General features: G+C 47.7%; 1 non-coding gene and 2 pseudogenes across 1 annotated transcript; 2 read left to right on the top strand and 1 right to left on the bottom strand.

The window, feature by feature from the left end:
* The first annotated feature begins 10,662 nt into the window (after positions 1–10,662).
* Positions 10,663–10,781, top strand: LOC138218417 (5S ribosomal RNA; annotated as a pseudogene).
* A 599-nt stretch (positions 10,782–11,380) lies between these two features.
* On the bottom strand, positions 11,381–11,544 carry LOC138243664 (U1 spliceosomal RNA). The gene has a single exon (XR_011192312.1). It is a non-coding gene; the product is annotated as a U1 spliceosomal RNA (small nuclear RNA).
* A 4,824-nt stretch (positions 11,545–16,368) lies between these two features.
* Positions 16,369–16,487, top strand: LOC138218180 (5S ribosomal RNA; annotated as a pseudogene).
* The last annotated feature ends 4,929 nt before the right edge of the window (positions 16,488–21,416 follow it).

The following is a 21,416-nucleotide window of genomic DNA, read 5'->3' as shown; positions in this document are numbered from 1 at the left end:
AGAAGTAACTTCCTTTCTTTTGGCATGCTACCTTTGACTCATTCATGCTACCCAGAGTACATCTTGATGTGAGAGTACATCATTCAGAGTACACTGTCAGTCATGATCCAGCTACCTGGCAGTAGTGTTACAATAACAACAGTTCCTGTTCCCAGCCCCCCCGATAAACCACAACACCACATCTGCTAGGGTGGTTTGGAGGTTTGTTCCATTAAAGCAAACTCAACTACCTGTACCTCTTCAGGGCTTACTGTTTCTTGGATTTCTATCCAATTCCTTAGTGTGGCACCTGAAGGCATCCACGACCTCAAGTTTGGTCTTAAATTGTCTGGTTCCAGACCATACAGTATTAAGTTCAAGAACACTGTGGCCTCCTCGGGAACTTGCAGGAAAACTGTTTGATTAGGTAGATGCATTGCGGTAGCTGTATCATGCCTGTCACAAGTCATAGTGTCAGTTAAATGTGGTGTGCTGACCAGCCATTTACTTCCCACCTGCTCTTCATGGGGTTCATTAACCTCCCTCTGCCCATTAGTAGCTTTACACCCTTCATTGGTGAATCGTTTAGACACAGCCAATGGATAGCTTTGGTAGCCATACCCATCTCAAGATTTGGAACCGAATTCAATCTTGGATTGCCTTCTGGGTGAGCTATGAGCGATGGGGTTAATGTCACATACTCCTCTACTGAGAAGAGTGGAATCAAGTGGGTTGGGAATTGTGCCATGGTTAGACTGGCTACAGTGGCACTAAACTCCCTTAACAGGTCTTGTGTCAACATTCTGGCCTGTTGCACACAAGCATAAACCCACTGTATAACACCGGCAATCATGTCCACTGGTTGGGGAATAAGGTTTAACCCTGTTGCATAGGAAGTTGCCTGTAGGGTTTTCCCTAAGCTTTCCAACTTTTGCTGCTGTTGATACAGTCTGTCACTACCCTCTGGCATCTCTGACACCTGCCTTCTTGGGGCAGTCAGGGTGAGAGTGCCAGTAGCATACAAACCTACCAGAAAAAGCAAACGTGCAACAGTGGCGGCAGCAATCAGTCCTCCCAAAAGTCTTTTCGGGTGGCTGATCCCAGTCATCTCCTTCTGAGTGACTGTTGCCTTTCTAAGCTGGCGCAGTGTGTACATGGTGTCTTTCTCAGTATGCCATGTGGCATCTTGGGCACCAACATCCTGGAAATCTGGGGAGATCTGACGCAGCGGCTGATGCTGCTCCTCCGTTTCCAGGGCATCTGCTTTTTCGATTTGTTCATGTCTGTGCTCTAGGAACCCTGCAGGGGGCGGTGCAGCGGTGGAGCATGCCTGACCCTCAACTGAGTGGTCATCTGGAGCACCTGAGTGATCTGGGATTGTTACCCCATTCTCACTGTTCAGGTCCACCCTGCACACTTCCTGATTGAGGAATTCCTTTATCAGCATGTTTACAACCGTTCGCTGGGCGTGGGTGTAGGACACCTGCTCGCTCCCCCCTTCCCTCGCTAGGGGTTCAGGGAGCTGCCCCAGCACTGGGATAGCTAGTTCACTGTCTTTGAACTCACTATCACTCACCAGGCCCATGTCAGTGCAGGCGGGGATTCTGACACCTCTCTTTGCGATGTCCTGCACTGGCAGGCGGGTGACTTTACCATCCAGCTCCAGTCTGGCTGAACCACTGTTGGTCAGACTCAGACTGACAAACTGAGCTGGTGGCTGTAAGAAAACCGGCTCGGCTTTCATTCCCTGTCCCTTCTGGGGGACTGGGTGTGTAGGCAAACCTGCTGTTGAGGCAGGAACAATCAGGTCAGTCTCACTCACTACCTGGTAGTTGTGAGAAATAATGTTACCTGACTGCAGGTTCCCTGGGTCACAGCAGAGGGAATCAGCATCTGGGATCAGGTGTGCCCACAGTGCAGTAGTCTCAGCGTCCAGCTGGACCTCCTGTCTAACCTGTGAATGTTGCACCAGGGGCACCTGGCGGTGGCCCTGTGACAGCTGCTCAAGCAGATCCTCACTAATAGAGGACCTCTCAGGGCTAAGGGTGAGGGCTACATCACCAACCTGCTCTCCTGCCATCTGGATCCCTTCCACCACTGCAGGGTGGTGGTCCTGACCCCTCTTAGGTGCCAGGGTGCACAGGGAAAGCTCCTTTTCATCGCCAGGTGGGGAGATCTGCTCCTCTTTAGGGATGTAAAAGGGATGTGCTTTACCTGGTGGATCAGGCGGCTGCTTGGAGCACCGCTCCTGTGGCAGGGAGGCTGTTGGGACCTTGGCCGGGACACGACTTCCCTGTATATCCGGGGAACAAGAAAATATTTTTATTTCTTGTCCAGAGGGAACAGAAGGAATCTCCGCATGGGCTTCTGTGTTCGGTGGGCACTGTGTGAGCACAGTCTGCCTCTTGGCCCCCCTTTCCTTCTGTACAGAAGGCTTAGGAGCCTTGACCTTTTTCCACACTTTGCCTTTCTGGTGATCCACCAAAGGTTCCTCTCTGAGTCGCATGCCCTTTTCTTTTTCAACCCGTTTGAGCTTGCCGTGTGACATCAAACACCTTTCAACCACAGTGTCAATCAGTGTCTCACTGTGTAAGACATCTCCCATGGCAGCCTTGAGGTAAAAGCTTCTTGCTTTTCCTCTGTGTTTTACTGCCTGCTCTGTGACTTCAGGGGTGGAGTCAGCACTCACTTGGGAGTGGCTGACCTCATCCAGGCAGGAACCCTTCCGCTCAATCAGATAGACTGAGGGAGGGAGAGGGGGCGGGTCTCCGCCTCCTCCAGTGGAGAGTATCAGCTCATTCACGCTTCCGGCATCCTTGGGGAGCGGTTGTCCCTGTCCTAATAAAGCTTGTTCAAGCCTGGCCAGGCGGGCGGCTACTGAATCCTTTTGTTCAGCTTTATCTAGCCCTTTCCCTCCCCCGGTGTTCTCATGGCACTTAGGACGCTGGGTGCGGTCCTGTGTGCCTGCTTTGGAACGGGGCTTAGCCATGTCAGGAGCCTGTGCTCCTTCGAGCAGGAGGGAGTTAAGCCTGCTGGCTCTGACGGCAAACACAGTCGCTTTAACAGCTTTTTGCTCAGAGCGACTTTGGACATCATACTCCCAGGCTTTCTGCACAAATCTCTTAATATCAGTCATTTTCATGGTCTGTGCATCTGTATGCATTAAGATCATCTTTCTGACTGATGGGTGGAGATTCGCAATGAATAAACCCTTGAAATGTGTGTTCTCTTCGCAACCCTCATCATTTTGCCCTGCAAAATAAGTTTGTCTAAGTCTCTCGTAATATTCGCGAGGGGACTCTGCTCTCTTGTGCTTAATGTTAAGAGCGGCGGCTATCGCAGCAGTCGGGTCAATAAACGCACTGTATTCTTCGATAAGTGCTTGACACAGCTGCTCAAAATCATTACAGACTTCTTTCATCTGCCTAGCCATCCACTCATGTGCAGCTCTGCTGGTAGTTTTCCTGACCAGAAACACTTTCTCCTGTTCTGTGGCGTTTGGCAGATACTGCAGGGTATACCTGAGGTCCTGAATATAACTCTCGATATTATTCTCTGACACTGCGGGGTCAAATCTCTCTATGTCCTTCGCTAGCTCTCTCAGAGAATGGAGATTTATTCTCCTAGCTTCTCCGCTGACGGAGATATGGAAGAGATCGTGGTCAGACCTGTCTCTGCTAGAGAGAGTGCTTAATAGCAACTCGAATTCAGACCTTTTAGCAACCATCGTTAAACTTAAAGAGTATTACTTTTAAGTACGAAATCACAGTTTTACCACAGAAAACCACAAGATCAAGTATGCAATCAACCCGGTAGATCGCAAAAGATCACAAAACAATCAAGCACTGCTTAAAGAGCAAGGGGAACTTTTTTTCTTTCGGCTTTCAGCACACTGTATTGTCGTGTATGAAACCCGCGGCGTTTTATATTGAATTATTCCGCTTGGTTGACTCATTTCAGTCTTGCCACGCCCACCCAGGGACGCCAAATATGTAGTGATTCATAGCTGTTTCAGGGACGCCAAATATGTAATCATAGTGGCTCTCTGAAGGCAACAGTTCTGTAGGGTTTTGACATTTACTGAGACAACTATTAATTGTAGCAGTAAATCACAAAGTTGATTCTTTTGATGGCTTTAGAATCCAACCATGCGACATAACTCAAACAACGCACACACGCAGGTACTAATACACGAGGATACATTTATTAATACATAGAATATGCATATAAAACTAACAGATCTTATCGAGAGGGTTATCAGAATCCAAAAGATATATATTCAATCAGTTACGAAGTGTTACACATATCAAGAGGACATACATTCAGTATATCATTCATTAAGACCGTTTCGTAAATGAACTTAGTTATAACTTCTACATTAGATACTCAAACAAGTACATAACTCTTAGGAATTAAATTGATATCAACTGGTTGGGATAACAATTGAATTCTCGAGCTGTAATGCAGTGAAGTTGAATACTCATCCAATCTCTGGGGATTCAGATCTCCTGCAGGCACAAGGAAACAGTTGCAGGCTGTTGCTGTCCAATCCGCGCTCTCTGGCTCGGTGCCAGGCTGTGCTGTGCAGTTTGCGACGGTGCGCTGCTGATGCTCACTGACCGGCTAGTTAGTGTTGGCTTTAACTAGCAAAGTTTGTGTTACGAGTTCGGTAATAGGGACCGAACGAGTGAGTGAACCCACTTGCAGGAGCGAACAAAGCCAAGTCGTAATCCGAAAGCAAACCGTAATCGTAGGAACGAGCCGAGAGTCCAGGGGAAGCCAGATATCCGAAAGGGAACAAGTACCGAAGCCGAAGAGTAATCCGAAGTCGTAGTCCGTAGAGCAATCCGGGAATCCAGAGGTAGCCAGTAATCCAAAACAGAGCGAAAGTACCAATCCAAGCCGAGATCCGAAAAGCCGAAGTCCAAAGGGAAAAACCGCAAACCGAAATCCAAGACAAACACAGAGTAGAAGAAGCGCAACCAGGAAGCTCGATAGAAAAAACCAATACTGAGCAACAAGTTAGGGAAGGACAGGTGTTTAAGTAGGATGAGACGGGGGTGTGGTGGTGAATGGGAAAACTGATAGGTGAACTGATAGATAGGGGCTACGCCTACTTCTGCCTCCTCCGTTGCCGGGAGGCAGTGATCGTAACATTACCCCCCCCTCTATGGGCGGCTCCTGACGCCCTAACGGGACGATCCGGGAAGTTAAGGTGGAAGACTTGGATGAGGTTGGGGTCCAGAATATCCTTCTCCGAGACCCACGAGCGCTCCTCCGGACCGTAGCCTTCCCAATACTAGATATTGTCGGGATCCACGAGACCAACGGGAATCCAGGATTTTATTGACCGTGTAAGCAGGGAGTCCATCAATCACTCGAGGTGGTGGGGGTTTTTGTTGTGGTTTAGACAGGGTGGATCTGTGAAAGGGTTTAAGGAGGGAAACATGGAAGGTAGGATGGATCCGCAGGGTGGGAGGCAAGGCCAGTCGGTAAGTCACAGGGTTGATCTGGGCGAGGACACGAAAAGGACCAATGTACCTGGGAGCAAGCTTGCCAGAAGGTTGCTTAAGAGGAAGGTTAAGAGTAGATAACCAAACAAACTGACCGCGACGAAGTCTGGGTGGGATATGACGGCGCCGATCAGTCACCTTCTTCCGCTGAGCTGAGGTGCGAAGAAGGGTGGCTTTGGCCTTCCTCCAGAAGGTCTTCAGTTTAGAGATGTAGTCCTGAACCGAAGGTACCTCTGTGTTGTGGTGGGAGTCAGGGATAAGAGGAGGCTGATAACCTAAAGCACACTTAAAGGGAGACATGCCGGTAGCTGTAGTATACAGAGAATTGTGTGCATACTCTGCCCATGGGAGCAAAGACACCCAATTGTCATGGGTAGAGGAGATATAAGTCCGTAAATAGGTCAGCAGTTCCTGATTCATTCGTTCAGTCTGACCGTTGGCCTGAGGGTGATAAGCTGAGGTAAGTGAGACTGAGGCGCCCAGCGACTTACAGAAGGCCCTCCAAAATCGGGAGACAAACTGGGGGCCCCTATCAGAAACAATATCCTTAGGGATGCCATGCAGTCGGAAGATATGTTGTACAAACAATTCCGCTAGTTCTCGAGCTGTAGGTAAGGATGGTAAGGGAATAAAATGGGCAGATTTGGAAAAACGGTCTACCACCACCATAATAGTCGTGTGTCCATGGCTGGGTGGAAGGTCAGTAATAAAATCTACTGAGAGGTGGGTCCAAGGACGGTCCGGGATGGGTAAGGGTTGAAGAAGGCCCGCTGCCCTCATCCGGGAAGACTTCATTTGGGAGCAGATAGAGCAGGCCTGGACATATTCCTTGACATCCTTGGCCATAGACGGCCACCAGAAGTCTCTGGAGATGAAATCCAAGGTACGGTGGAATCCAGGGTGTCCGGCGAAGCGGGAGTCGTGTCCCCATTGTAAAACTGCCGATCTGACGGAATTAGAGACAAATAACTTGTCCTGAGGGCACTGAGGTGGTACCGTCTGTCCTACCAAAGCTCGTCGAACAATTACCTCAATGTCCCATCTTACAGCTGCCAGGAACTTACCAGACGGGATGATAGGTTCTGGAATCAATTCGGCCTCAGGGGGGTCGTGGATCCGTGAAAGGGCGTCTGCCTTGACGTTCTTGGAACCTGGAGTGTAGGTGATCAAGAAATTAAATCTGGAAAAAAAAAGGGACCACCTAGCCTGGCGAGGACAAAGACGTTTGGCCGACTGCAGATACTCCAGGTTTTTATGATCAGTGTAAATTAAAAAAAGGTGATGAGCACCCTCTAACCAGTGCCTCCATTCCTCCAATGCCAGCTTAATGGCCAAAAGCTCACGGTTACCGACGTCGTAGTTCATTTGGGCAGGTGATAGCTTCTTAGAGAAGAAGGCACAGGGATGAAGAATCTGTTTTTCTCCATGACGTTGGGAGAGAACAGCACCCACACCATGGCCAGAAGCATCACTTCGACCACAAAGGGCAAAGTTGGATCAGGGTGTTTTAGGATGGGGGCTGTAGTGAACAGGTGTTTAAGACGCTGAAATGCTTCTTCGGCTTTAGGGGTCCATATGCCTTGTTTAGGTCCTTTTCGGGTCAAAGAGGTTATGGGAGTGACCACCGAGCTGAAGTTTCGAATAAACTTCCTGTAAAAGTTAGCAAAGCCGAGAAATCGTTGAATGTGTTTTAGATTCTTGGGAGTGGGCCAATCAGTAATCGCCGAGACTTTACTCGAATCCATTTCCACCCCCTCCGGCGAGATGACGTACCCTAAAAAGTGAATCCTCGAAGCATGGAAGGTACACTTCTCTAGTTTGACATATAGCTTATTCTTAATGAGCCGGGAGAGTATTTCTCTGACATGGAGAACATGATCCTGGAAGGAATCAGTAAAAATTAATATGTCATCTAGATAAACCAAGACAACTCTTTGTAGGAGATCACGAAAGATGTCATTAATAAAAGATTGAAACACTGCTGGAGCATTAACCAAACCAAAGGGCATGACCAAATATTCGTAATGTCCATGGGTTGTCATAAATGCCATCTTCCATTCATCCACCTCCCGAATGCGGATTAGGTTATAGGCCCCTCGTAAATCCAGTTTTGTAAAGATCTTGGCTCCATGCACAGACTCAAGAGCTGCTGGAATTAGAGGCAAAGGGTACAGATTCTTGATGGTGATCTCATTGAGACCACGATAGTCGATGCAGGGACGGAGCCCACCATCCTTCTTCTCCACAAAAAAAAAACTTGCACATGCTGGTGAAGTGGATGGACGTATAAGCCCAGCCTTCAGAAAATCTTGTATATAGACTTTCAGGGCCTCAGACTCAGAATTGGAGAGTGGAAAAATACGACCTTTGGGAGGGATAGTACCAGGCAAAAGGTCAATGGCACAATCGTAAGGTCGATGAGGGGGGAGGGCCAAGGCCTCCTGCTCATTAAAGGCTTCCTGTAGATCAGAGTATTGAGGGGGTATGGTAGGAACCCCTGAAGGGGACGTCGCCATGAGTGCAATCTTCACTGGTAGGCGACAGCATTTTCTAATACATCTGGGTCCCCAAGCTACTTTCTCTTTTTGGGACCAAGAAATGTGTGGGTCATGCTGCTGTAGCCAAGGAAAGCCTAGCACCAGAGGATGTCTTGGGGTCTCAAGGAGATAAAACCAGATGTCTTCCACATGGGTGGCGCATATCTGCAGGCTTATAATTTCCATTTGCCACCTAATAAGTCCTGGAAATACGGGGGAGCCATCAATAGACTGGACACGAAGGGTGAAGGGTAGTTTCCAAGCTCGAGCGACGGCGGCGTCTATAAAGTTACCCGCCGCCCCTGAGTCTATAAAAGCAAGAAGGGGTCTCCTTTCATTACCCCAGAATAGTGTAGAAAAAATAAAAAATCCTGAGGAAAGGTGAGGGAATTGAGTATTCTCACTCACCTTAGGATTCTGAGAAGGTGGGCGGCGCTTCAAGGATGAGTATGCAGCAGGGCAGGCCGCTTTAAAGTGTCCAAATTTCCCACAATACAGGCAGCGACCCTCTCGTTGGCGCCTCTCTCGTTCTTCAGGGGTTACTCGGGTGCGGGCTATTTCCATAGATTGTTCTGAGTCGGCAGATCTGAAAGGTGATAGCCGAGGAGCCTCTTGTATAGGGGACCGAGATCTCTCAGCACTCCTATGACGAATTCTGATTATTCTAATTGCAATACCTGTGAAATAACTTCCTCCAAGGTATTGCCCAATTGCGGCATATTTACCAGATGGTCCTTAATTTCTACACTGAGTCCTTGACGGAAAAGAAAAATAAGGACCTCATCGTCCCAGTGAGTCTCTGCTGCTGCTACTTGAAAATCTATAGCATAATCATGTACAGACCGGCGGCCTTGGTGGATGGAGGAGAGGCGGAAGGCAGAGTCTTGGCCAACTATGGGACGACAAAAAACCCCCTTAAATTTTCCTAAAAAAAATCATAATCCTGAATTTCAGGAGCCCCGCGATCAAGCAGAGCAGTAGCCCATTCCAAAGCGTGGCCGGTTAGCCGTGAAACTATGAAGGCGATCTTGTCCTGAGGAGAAAAAAAAGTTTCCGGATGGAGCCTGAAAACCAGCGCACACTGTGCTAAGAAGCCCCGACATTTCGTAGGGTTGCCGTCAAACCTGTCAGGTGGATTTAGTGGAAGAGGTCGAGGGGCAGGTGTAGGAGACGGCAGAGGCGGAGCCGAAGCGGCAGCTCCAGCGTTGCTTCCTCGACTGCCGATGGGCGGCATTGCAGACAGGTGCGCAGAGATCTGTTGGACAGAAGCCTGGAGCTGGAGTAAGGCTTGTCCGTGCTGATCCAAAGCTCAGCGAATCTCCTCTTGCTCCGCTGGGTCCATGTTAAATGGCTCAGTATTCTGTTACGGAATCGGTAAGAGGGACCGAACCAGTGAGTGAACCCACTTGCAGGAGCGAACAAAGCCAAGCCGTAATCCAAAAGCAAGCCGTAATCGTAGGAACGAGCCGAGAGTCCAGGGGAAGCCAGATATCCGAAAGGGAACGAGTACCGAAGCCGAAGCGTGATCCGAAGTCGTAGTCAGTAGAGCAATCTGATAATCCAGGGGTAGCCAGTGATCCGAAACAGAGCGAAAGTAACCAAGCCAAACCAAGATCCGAAAAGCCGAAGTCCAAAGGGAAAAACCGCAAACCGAAAGCCAAGACGAACACGGGGTAGAAGTAGCGCAACCAGGAAGCTCGAAAGGGAAAACCAATACTGAGCAAAGAGGTAAGGAAAGACAGGTGTTAAAGTAGGATGAGACGGGGGTGTGGTGGTGAATAGGAAAACTGATAGGTAAGCAGGTGGATAGGGGCTACGCCTACTTCTGCCTCCTCCGTTGCCGGGAGGCAGGGATCGTAACAGCCCCAGCATCCTGATGGCGACACTCTGCTGCACAAACAGGCGCCGTCCTTCGGGGGAGGCGTAAAACCGAGGTCCCGACCCTCCTTGGCCATTAAGAAATCCCAGGGCGTCTCTCAAAAAGAGACGCCGGGGGTGTCACTCTGGTGTTAGTGTTCCGCTTTACCAATCAGTCAGGGTCTCCTCCTAATCCACGTCTCATATGTAACAATCAATGACGAGGCCCCCCTGTCCCGCGATATTGTACTTGTCTCCTGGCCGCTGGCTGGCGCCGTGAGATTTAGTACTCGCGCAAGAGACCGGGGGCAGAGCGCGAACGCGGTCCCCCGCCCCCCATAAAGTGTGAGCTCCAGGTTCCCTCTCGGGGCTCTGCAACACAGCGGAAAGGCAGCGAGAAGGAGCCTCTTGCTCTGATGCCGCAAGGCCACAAGAGGGCGGAGGCGCCGCACGCCCGGCCGACGTGTTGGACTGGTACGCTTTATGTGCTGAAATAAACACGCGACAGCCCAGAAATGTTTTGAGTGCTGTGCACTGGAGGTTTTTGTCTTGTGAAGACTTGCCTTGTGCTCCTCCGTGCAGTTTGTTTGTTCTCCTCAAGTGCGGGACAAGCCAACACAAGGGAGCACATTCGCCAACATCCAGGTACGCAATGCGATTTGGAAAGAGGGTCCTTTCCAAAGAGTTGCACACGAACGATCCTTCAGTCCTGCTCGGGGGGCACAGAGCCCCAGCCACACACAGCTTCAAGTAGCGAGTCAGGCGCCATGGCTTTCGCTTGCAGCCACACCACCCTGAATGTGCCTGGTCTTGTCTGATCTCAGAAGCTGAGCAGGGTTGGGTCTGGTTAGTACTTGGATGGGAGACTGCCTGGGAATACCAGGTGCTGCATGCTTTTGCTCTCTCGGCCAGCAGGGGTCGCCGTTGGTACCGTAGGCTTTGGGAGGAAAACCTGGAGGATGGAAAGGTGATCTATAGCCTCATCTCTAGAGATGTGTTGTTGCTATGGCATGTGTGTGACCCATATAAAAAAAAACCCGTTTGAAAAACGAATATCGAAGCTGCCTCTAAATCTGCAACTGAAGATGAGTCGATAAACCACTTGTTTTTCGTATAACTATACATATATTCATTTATTACTGATTTCATTCATTGAGCACGGATACAATAGAGGTACAGCCATTCACTGTTTGACATGTCTGCACTGGTACAGAACCTAGCAATCAGAAAACGGGTGAAACTGTCTTGAGAATAAGCATACAGTACCGAGGCCCCCATGACCAAATAAATTGGCCTTAATAATGCAGACTACAGCAAAACAACTGACTTTGAAAAGGGAATGAATGTCAGGAAGGAGTAGTGTAACCAGCTTGAAATGCTTCTCCGGACCTCTAACTAAAAGAAACCGGGAACCAGCAGCGGCTTTTGAACTGGGATCCTATCGCAGCACGTGGTGTCGTAACTCTTCCGTATCTGATATTGGACCAAGCACATCAGGGGAGAGCGCGAACGCAGTCCCCCACTGCCAGAAATTATGCAGTCGAGATTCCTACATTTGGGGAATTCGCAGGGGTCAGCACAGCCGGAGTGCAATGGCCGAACCTCGCCCTGGGTGAATCGATTTTTAAGAACTTTATTTTCTTTTCACAAAAAAATACAGGACATCATAATTTAGAAAGCTTTACATTAATATATATACTTAAAACAGTATATATGATCACATCTCATTACATTTTGACACGGTACCAGTTACATAGCAACAATTTCTTTTTTTCTGGTGTAAATCACATTCTTTACTTTAACATGATAATGTTTTTCACACTTTCTTAAGATATTGACCTATGCTCTCTATTTCCCACAGATTTTCTGCTTCCTCCCTCCTTTCTCTCCACAGATCTCTGAGGTAATAGTTCTCTCGGGTGATGAACAGGGCCAGGCTACCTGCTGCCTTGACTGGGACCTCGATGCCTTTGAACAGCCCCATGTTCCTCACTCTCCACAGGGCGTCTTTCCCACTGTTCACCACGGCCCAGATTGGTTGAAACTTCCTCCTGACGTGTTTGACAGGAGAGATGCCGTTGTAGCGGCAATGCTTGTTAATAAGACAGAATTAAGCGGTGGTATGCTGTCCTAAATGAGGCCCCATCTCACCTTCCATCTCTGTGGTGCAGCCACAGAGAAAGTATTCATGCAGGCTGATTTAAGATGTTTTCTTTTGATAAGGGACAGCTCCCAGATGGGGATGCACTTAGCTAAGCCTGGCTATCATGATCAATGGTCATCCATTGGCGCCTATCTGTCTAGGGAGTGCCAAATGGACATCTGGACTGCATTCCTAAGTGTCAAGAGTAAGTGACTCATATCTCACCTTGATCAACCAATCAGGGACTGGCAGGGCGTGTTAATACCACGTGGGTCTCCAATGCCCGCAAAACTCTCAACCAATCAGCACACATCTGGGTCTTGGTCAAAAAGGGAGCACAAGCTCAGATCGGGGCTCTCCTTGGCCATTTTCGCGCATCCTCAGAGACAATCATGTGACAACTGCTGTTGTCTGCAAAGGGACTTGGACTTTGTTCTAAGCGCAAGGCCGAGGATCCTGTACGTACTGTAGCGGCGAGGCTTAATAATAATGCAGAATTAAGTGTTTCTGAGCTTCCCAAATGAGGCCCCATTTCTCTGTTCATCTCTGTGGTGCAGCCACAGAGAAACCATTCATGCAAGATGTTTTCTTTTGATAAGGACAGCTCCCAAAGGGGGATGCACTTAGCTAAGCCTGGCTATCATGATCAATGGTCATCCATTGGCGCCTATCTGTCTAGGGAGTGCCAGATGGACATCTGGACTGCATTACTAAGTGTCAGGAGTAAGTGACTCATATCTCACCTTGATCAACCAATCAGGGACTGGTAGGGCCGAGTAACCCACATGGGACTCTGATGCCCATGGAACTTCCAGCCAATCAATGAGCTGAAGTTCCTCCAGGTAAAAACAGGCAACGCAGAGAGCCTGGGAGATTCAGATTCAGATTCAGATTCAGATTCAACAATTCTAAAGGGAATTCAAAGGAGAATCCCAAGGGCAGGACATTCTCGCAGCCCGCCTCCTGACCATCCTGAGACTCAGCCACGGAACGGCCAGTGTGTCCGAGTGCCAGAACTTTCTTTTGTTCTAAGAGTCTAGAGTGGAGGTTGCCAGAGAGTAACCAGCAGCAGGCCTCGTGAACAGGTCGGAACTGTGGACAGCTGAATCACTATTCAGAACTAGCTCTTCATCAGGAACGAACCGGTCCTCTTCCTGACTTGCTGGGACCCACAGTCATCTTTTCTCCTGTGCACAAACTTTGCTAGTTAAAGCCAACAATGAGCATCAGCAGCGCACCGTCGCAAGCCGCACAGCACAGCCTGGCACCGAGCCAGAGAGCGCGGATTGGACAGCAACGGCCTGCAACTGTTTCTTTGTGCCCGCAGGAGATCTGAATCCCCAAAGATTGGATGAGTATTCAACTTCAATGCATTACAGCTCAAGAATTCAATTGTTATCCCAACCAGTTGATATCAATTTAATTCCTAAGAGTTATGTACTTCTTTGAGTATCTAATGTAGAAGTTGTAACCAAGTTCACTTTACGAAACGGTCTTAATGAATGATATACTGAACGTATGTCCTCTTGATATGTGTAACACTTCGTAACTGACTGAATATATATCTTTTGTATTCTTTTGTATACCCTCTCGATAAGATCTGTTAGGTTTATATGCATATTCTATGTATTAATAAATGTATCCTCGTGTATTAGTACCTGTGTGTGCGCGTTGTTTGAGTTATGTCGCATGGTTGGATTCTAAAGCCATCAAAAGAATCAACTTTGTGATTTACTGCTACAATTAAAAATTGTCTCAGTAAATGCCCAAACCCTACAGAACTGGTGCCTTCAGAGAGCCACTATGATTACATATTTGGCGTCCCTGGGTCGGTTTAATCTACAGTACTCAGAATTCTACCAACGTGAATGCTCCGCTTGATCAACGGCAGCCTACAGTTGGACCCTCGTCGACAACCTGAATAGCTTATTCAGAAGCAGCGCTGGACCGGGAACGAACCAGTTTCTTCCCAGGCAAAAGAGTGACTTGTGAGGACTCGCGGTCATACTCTGTGCATAGAGACTTTCTACTAGCCAGCCGGACTGCTGGTAGATCCCCTCGGAGCAACGACTGCCCTGCGCGCCACAGTTAGATTCCTCCGCCCGTCCTACTCCGAGCTGCACCTCAACTGGTTGGCCAGTAGCCAGAGGACGCCGGGACAACGCCCATTGGACAACCGCTGGGACCGAGGCTGCAACAGAGCCTGTCAGCTGGTTTGGTGTTCGTGCCGGGAAATTCCAAATCCATACACAGTGGATAAGTAAACCCCATGTTCTACATTGTGTCTCGAGAATTCAATTGTATCTCAACACAAGTTGTTATCAATTTCATTCATGAGTAATGTATTTACTTCCGAGTTTAGAGTAACAGTGGGTAATAACACTGATTAGCGATTTGGTAACCGAACGATATATATTGACATATATTCTCTGTTGTGTATCTCTTTGTGTTGGCATCTCTTCGAGATTATATACCTTGTATATTGATAACCCTCACAGTAAGGTCTGCCGCTCGTATCCAGGCAGACTAGTATATGTTTGGTGCACAATTTATATGAATAAATGTATCTCGTGTATTGAACCCGTGTGTGCGTTGTTAGTTATTCTGACGATTGATTTTCTAAAAGCCACAACGAACAACCTCGTGATTACTGCTACAATTAATAATTGTCTCAGTAAACCCATCAAACCTCTACAACCACGATACACCACCATAAACTATATTAATTTAGGAACATAAACATATAGTGTAAACTGTATATGGCTGGTATTGGTAGTTTAAAGAAAAAATACACACCAGTATTCCTCTTTCTTTCTAAACATTTTAAGCATCAAAGTGTTACATGTAGTAAGATTTTACCACGTTTCGGAAACGTTTTTACATGCTCCTTCTGACCATCTTAAGTTTATATACTTTGTGAAAAGTCATAAGATATTAACATTTTCTGTGAATGTGCTTGTTATTGGAGTAAACAAAAGCATACTTTTAGAATTTGATTAATAGGGAATATAATATGGAATCACGTACCTAAAGAAATTAATAACGATATAATTATTTTTATGTACTGTAGCTCAAATAGTAGTATAATACACTTTCTATGGATACATGTGCTTCTACACAACGCAGAAGCACATCCACAAGTAACATTACCTAGCTAAGAGAGGACATTGGCTAGCCAATATGATAAATACAGTGGAAAAAAGCAATTGGGAAAATAAGACCTGCTGATCTGTTATACATACCAGGAAGAGAACAGAATATGATTTTTTTCTGTTCGAAACGTGTGTTGTCTATATGAAATTCATGTATTTTAAACGTTTAATTAAGAAGAAAAACACTTACAGAAAGATACTAAGCTGATCACGAGATAGAAAGATCACCCGTTTTTCGCGCATAAAAATTGGCTATTAACTGGGTGAACTGTTATTAACTGGAGTCAACTGGGTGAAAACACATAATATGAACATGAAACAAAACAAAAAATAAAAATAAGATACAATCTACAGACATTAAAACCGGTGTCATGGAAATATAACTATCAAGGAAGCCACAAGAGAGAGTTCTCACCTGAGTAAGGTCTTTATTTCAATATTGCAATATTGGGAGCCCTGCTGCCACTTCGCAAAGTGCAACCAGAGACTCAATTTGTTACAAGCGGTACAGGGTTTTTATAAGACGTTGCGCTGTAAAAAAACTCAGCGCTTTGTTCCTTCTAAAACTTCCCCTTTCCCTAAGAGAAAACAGATTATATCAAAAAGCGAAAGAAGAAGCACTAGATATGTTATTCAAAGCTTATCAGTTACTTTCAGCTAATTCTAACGACCCAGACAGCATATATTGTTTTGGTACATTGTCTTCTAAAGTAACCTAAACAGTGTACTTTGTTGACGCACTGTTTTCTAAAATTCTGCACGTACTGTAGCACAGCAATTACATCCTTGAAATATATTATCTAAAAGCCCCAATATATTTCTTTGCAAATCTCTCTACATTTTAAGAATCAATTTACTTATTAGATTTCCACTTCAAGACTTGTTCGGCTGGCGTTCGGGGAGTCACGTTTTTCAAAATTGTATTGAGATCGTTTTCCAGAGCTCAGATGTCAAAGCACAGCAGCAGCTCTCCACAACGATCCTCTATAGCGCCCTTTCTCCCGCAGCTCCGTCCTCATTGGAAGAAAGCAAGAGTGAAAGGCTGAAGTGAAATAGAGCGGGAACGAAGGCAGTGAAGAGAGAGAACGTGGGAAGAAGAGAAAAACGCAAGGGAAAAAAAGCAGCGTCGTAAAAGAGGTGATGGAGCTGTCCTCTCTATAAGAAGGGTGCCAGCAAGCCTTGCTCTCCCTTACGACCACACCCCCTTGAGCACACCTGAACTCGTCTGATCTCAGAAGCTAAACAGGGATGGGCCTGGTTAGTACTTGGATGGGAAACCGCCTGGGAATACCAGGTGCTGTAAGCTTTTAAGCGCAGGAGGCGCCCTATCCCCGCTCGCTCGCTCATTCCCCTGTTCACATGTGCAGTGCTGCTTTTCCGTCTGTTTATTTGTCAGCTTTGGCGAGACACGGGTGCTTGTGTATTAGCGTGAGCGTTTTTTATTCTGATCATGAACAGTTTTACAAGTCTGCAAAGCATCGAGGAAAGGTTTATCGCCAGCTGAAAAGAGACAGCGCTATAAGATCCTAACTCGTGTTCTCTCCCTCAGGCTCAGGAAGGTTCTGCCCAGGATCCTGTCGCCTTTGCAGACCTACTGCATCAAGGGGAGAGACATCGCGGACATGGTGTGCTCCATCAGAGATGTCGTGGACCTTATGCGGGAGCAGCCGAGGGGCGGATAAGTCCTGAAACTGGACCAGGAGATGGCCTTTGACAGTGTGGAGCATTCCTTCCTGTTTGAGGTCTTGAAGAGCTTCGGCTTTGGCGAGGCCTTCATCTCCTGGGTGAGGCTCGTGTACAAGGGGATCATGAGCTGTGTCAAGGTGAACGGTTCCCTCATGAGCTTCTTTCCAGTGACCAGGTCAGTGCAGCAGGGCTGCCCTCTGTCAGCTCTGCTCTACTCCTCTGCTCTACTCCTTAGCCCCTGGGTCTGGCGATCCCCAGTAAGGAGGGGGTGTGCGGCGTTGCCTTGCCTGGGGGCACCGCCACCTCGTTGATCTACCAATATGCTGACGACACCACACTGACGTTGGCAGAGGTGGCGGAGATCTCGGCCATTTTGGAGGTGGTGCAGGCCTCCTGCGCTGCCTCGGGCGCCAAGGTAAACTTGGAGAAGTCTGAGGTCATGCCAGTGGGGAGGGCAGACCCTGCCCCGCTCCTCGGCTACCCTTTCAGGGTGGAGACGGGTCACCTGAAGGTCCTTGGCGTCTACATTAGCGCAGATGAGCAGGCCACTGGGCTTCTCCTGTGGAAGGAGAAGCTCATTAAGATGAGGGCCAGGCTAAATCAGTGGAGACACAGGTCCCTGACCCTAAAGGGAAGGGTCCTGCTCGTTAACACACTGTGCCTGTCCCTCTTGTGGTACCCAGTGTCTGTGATGCCTCTTCCTGAATGGGTAGAGAACGAGATTAGGCAACTTGTGGTGGGATTCGTGTGGGAGGGGAAGCCTCCACAGGTTGCTCATGACACCCTCATTGGGGAAATCTCCAGGGGTGGGCTGAAGCTGTGTGATGTAGGCCTGAAGCTGAAAAGCTTTAGGCTGAAAGTAGTGAAGAAATTCCTTGACCTGGATAATGTCGGCATTTGGAAGATTTTTAATGGTACGCTACCTCGATGACTTGTGGGGGCTTGGGGCAGGAGACCCTCCTGATGAGGCTGACTCCGGGGCTGGTAAAACATCTGCCCTGCTTTTATAGGGAGGTCCTGCTGGCGTGGGGGGAGTTCATGTCCCAGCATGTCTCCTACATGCCGGAGACCCGGGCCCAGCTTCTGGAGCAGCCTCTGTTCCTCAACCCCCTGCTGGGGTCTCGATGGAACAGGCGGCTCTACGAGGCTGGCATATCCAAGGTCAAGGATCTTCTTTATGAAGTAAAGGACAGTTTTCTGCCCACCCAGGCTATTGTCGACGCTGTCCGAGAGGTCGACGACAAGCTGCCTGTCAGTAAGATCCATCAGGATTACGAGCAGCTCAAACTCGGTCTCCCGGACAGTTGGCTGGAGAAGCTCCGTCCACAAGACGGGGCAGCAGGCCCAGCCTGGCTGGAGCTGAGGGTGAAGTGGGGGGACCGTGGGGTGGACCTCCTGGAGTGCACCACCAGCATGTTCTACAGGCTGATGGTGGCGAAACGGTTCAGTGTGCCAATCTCTGAGGAGTTCTGTGGTAAGATCTTCCGCCACCTCGAGCCGACATGGATCTGGGCATGTCTGAGGCTGCCTTTCCTGCCCTAGAGATGCAAGCAGCTGGACTTCATCCGTCACAACTGCGTTTTCACCAAGATGGTACTGCAGCGCTTCCATGCTGAGGAGGACTCCCTCTGCCCTGTGTGCAGGAAGTGGACGGAGGTGCTGCTGCACCTCTTTTTTTTCAGTTGTGATGGATTGAAGGATTTGAGGGCGTGCTTGACGGATCTGCTGGATGGCCTGTTTCGCGCTGTCCGAGGAGCTGTTCTTGACGGGGTGCCCTGGAAAGAGCTGTTCCTCTTTGGATACCGTGGGTCTACATCCCATAACCTTTAACGGCAGATGCCTGGGTGAGGATTTATTTTAAAAGTAAACATTTTAGTAAAGTCCGTTATATTGTTAAAATCTTCAAGCATTATAAATATCATTTTTTTTATTGTGCTTAAAAGTTATCGCTGCTAAATGTGTCATATTCAATTATGTTAACACTTTTATGACCTATCCACTAAAATATAAAGACCAGCCCCACAATGCTCTTCTCAAAAAATAAAATAAGTTACATTTTTTGATTCAATGTAATTTCTTTTCTAGGCAAACACACATCATTTGAGGTTTGGGTTGCATGTGAATATTTTTAAGGTTTAAAGACTTTACATTCACGGTATGTGGAAAAGTATTTCAAACTTTTGTAAAGCTGTTGAGAATTTCTCATTAAAAATAAGCTTACGTATTTTAATTCAACGTGATTACTTTTCGCTCTCGATAAAACACGTGTGATTTTGGGGCAGGGGGATATGGTGGGGCATTCTAAAACATCACAACCATTTGAAAACTGTCTTGAGCTATGTAGGCATGGTTACGGATTTGGAGTTTATGCTTAAATGAGCCGACTTGCCGGTTTTGAAGTGTGACACCTTAGCTGTCAGGCCCCGATATTGACTGCTGCGAAGATGGCTTCTTTGAGTAGTGAATCATCGGATTCCTCTGCTATGCAAACTGAAGAGGTAAGTTGCTAAAATATTTTTTCTGATAATGGAATTGTTGTTTCAATCTGCGCTTAGCGTATATCATTTTCAACACTTCGTCTTCTTTTTAGCAAAAGCTGACCCCGCACTCAGTGGTGTGTGACAGTGGCTGTCATGTGAGCACGTACGGGGAATCTGGTGTTGGTGAACCGTCAACGACTGATGATAAAGAGTCGCTACAAATAGTCAATATTAAACCGCGGCGAGTTTGGAGGAGACTTTGTGTGTGTATGTGTGTGTGTGTTTACACGCCCTTGCTGTATTTTGAGACTTGCTGTCAGGGTCAACCACACTGTCACCGGACCCTGGCTGCAACAGCCCACACCCCGGGATCTCGCGGCCCACTTTACTCAGTGTGTGTGTGTGTGTGTGTGTGTGTGTGTGTGTGTGTGTGTGCGCGTGCGCTTGATGTTTTTTGAGACATGCTATCAGGGTCAACCAGTCTGACACCTGGCTGCGGCTGGTGCCGCTTACACCTCGGGAACTCGCGGCCCTCACCAGACTCCCCACACACCGCCGTAACGCCCCGATTCCTTAGGGTTATAATAGAGCGCGCTGAAACCTACGGCAGACTTGATCACCTTCCAACCCTCGTCGCTAATACGTGCTTTCATACACTTATTTATAAATTGAGGGGGATGCGATGGTGGGTATTTGGACCCTGAGGCCCAGGGAGTGGAAGGCGGGACAACAACACTCATAATGACACACCATTGGCTCTGGAGGGGGCGGGACATCCACTCGTAATGATGCACCATTAGCCAAAAAGGGGGCAGGACATCTGCCCATGGCGGCCTCCCATTGCCTGAAAAAGGGGGCGTGGTACCTGTCAAAAAGTTTGACGAAAGGTGTCACTTTATTCTACTCCCAGGCCAAAAACAGCCCTCGGCTCATCAACTCAATCCGGAACTCCTGGTCTCACAACCGCATTCCCTCGGTGCTTTCCTACCACCCTAACCCAATTTCTATCCCCAGGACCATCATTAACAATGACTCCATTTTACAGGACGATCCCTCCATCGGTACTCTTTTTCCCGACCGCCCAATCATCTCTTATCGCTGACCACCACATAAGCTTCTTGTTCACAGCTCCCTCGCACTTGGCACCTTCCCCTGCAACAGCACTCGCTGCATCACTTGCAAATACATATCTAACAACATTCAGGGCATCACAGGACAATTCCGGATAACCCTGACAACATCCTGTATCTCATTTACTGTATCGCTTGCAAAAAATGCCCAGCTATCTACATTTGGGAAACCGAAAGGAGTCTAGGAGAACGATTCAGAGAACATATTAGGGCTGGGAAGGTTAAAGATTTCTGCAAGCCCATAGTTTTTCTTTTCACCTCAAATGGCCAGGATCTCTCAATGACTGACTTATTTTAATGTAATCTTCTCTATTCTCTTGCAGGTCTTGACTTCATACCTTTCTTCACCTCTCTCCACTTTGCACTTCCTGAGTGGCCTCTCTGCCGCTCCTGCCTCCTCCCCTATCCCAGCTTTTGTTCTTCTGTGCTATTTAACCTTTGTAACCTGCCCTGTCTTTCTCACACCTGAAGGCTTCACAGACGAAACGTTGAGTTTTCTCTCTTCTCTTTTCAGTATGGAATAAACCTATTACTTGTTCCTTTGCAGACTACACATGCTGACATAGTTTAGTTCAGGTGGGTAGCTGCTTTAATATACATTTGTAAATGTCAATTTAAAACTGTAAAAATAGTAAGATTATAACTCCACTTTAAAATGTGGCAAGAAATAGACACATGGCAGGCTACACCCTGGAAAGGACACCAGTCCATCACAGGGCAAAGATATAAAAAATAAACATATAGGCAGCACATATCAAGCCTTACAAGAAATCATTAACACCCTCAACACACACCACAGGTCCATTAAACTCAAATACACCAAGCATGGTAGCCTGATAGACTTCCTAGACACCACCACATACAAAGTTTCTTCCTTCAACAACACAGACAAACTGGACATCAAGGTATTTTTCAAAGACACATTCACACGGCTTACTG

The sequence above is a fragment of the Lepisosteus oculatus genome, chromosome 14 (genome assembly GCF_040954835.1).
Source record: "Lepisosteus oculatus isolate fLepOcu1 chromosome 14, fLepOcu1.hap2, whole genome shotgun sequence".
NCBI lineage: Eukaryota > Metazoa > Chordata > Actinopteri > Semionotiformes > Lepisosteidae > Lepisosteus > Lepisosteus oculatus.
The sequence above is the reverse complement of the archived record's forward strand: the minus strand, read 5'-3'. Positions and strand labels throughout refer to the sequence as shown.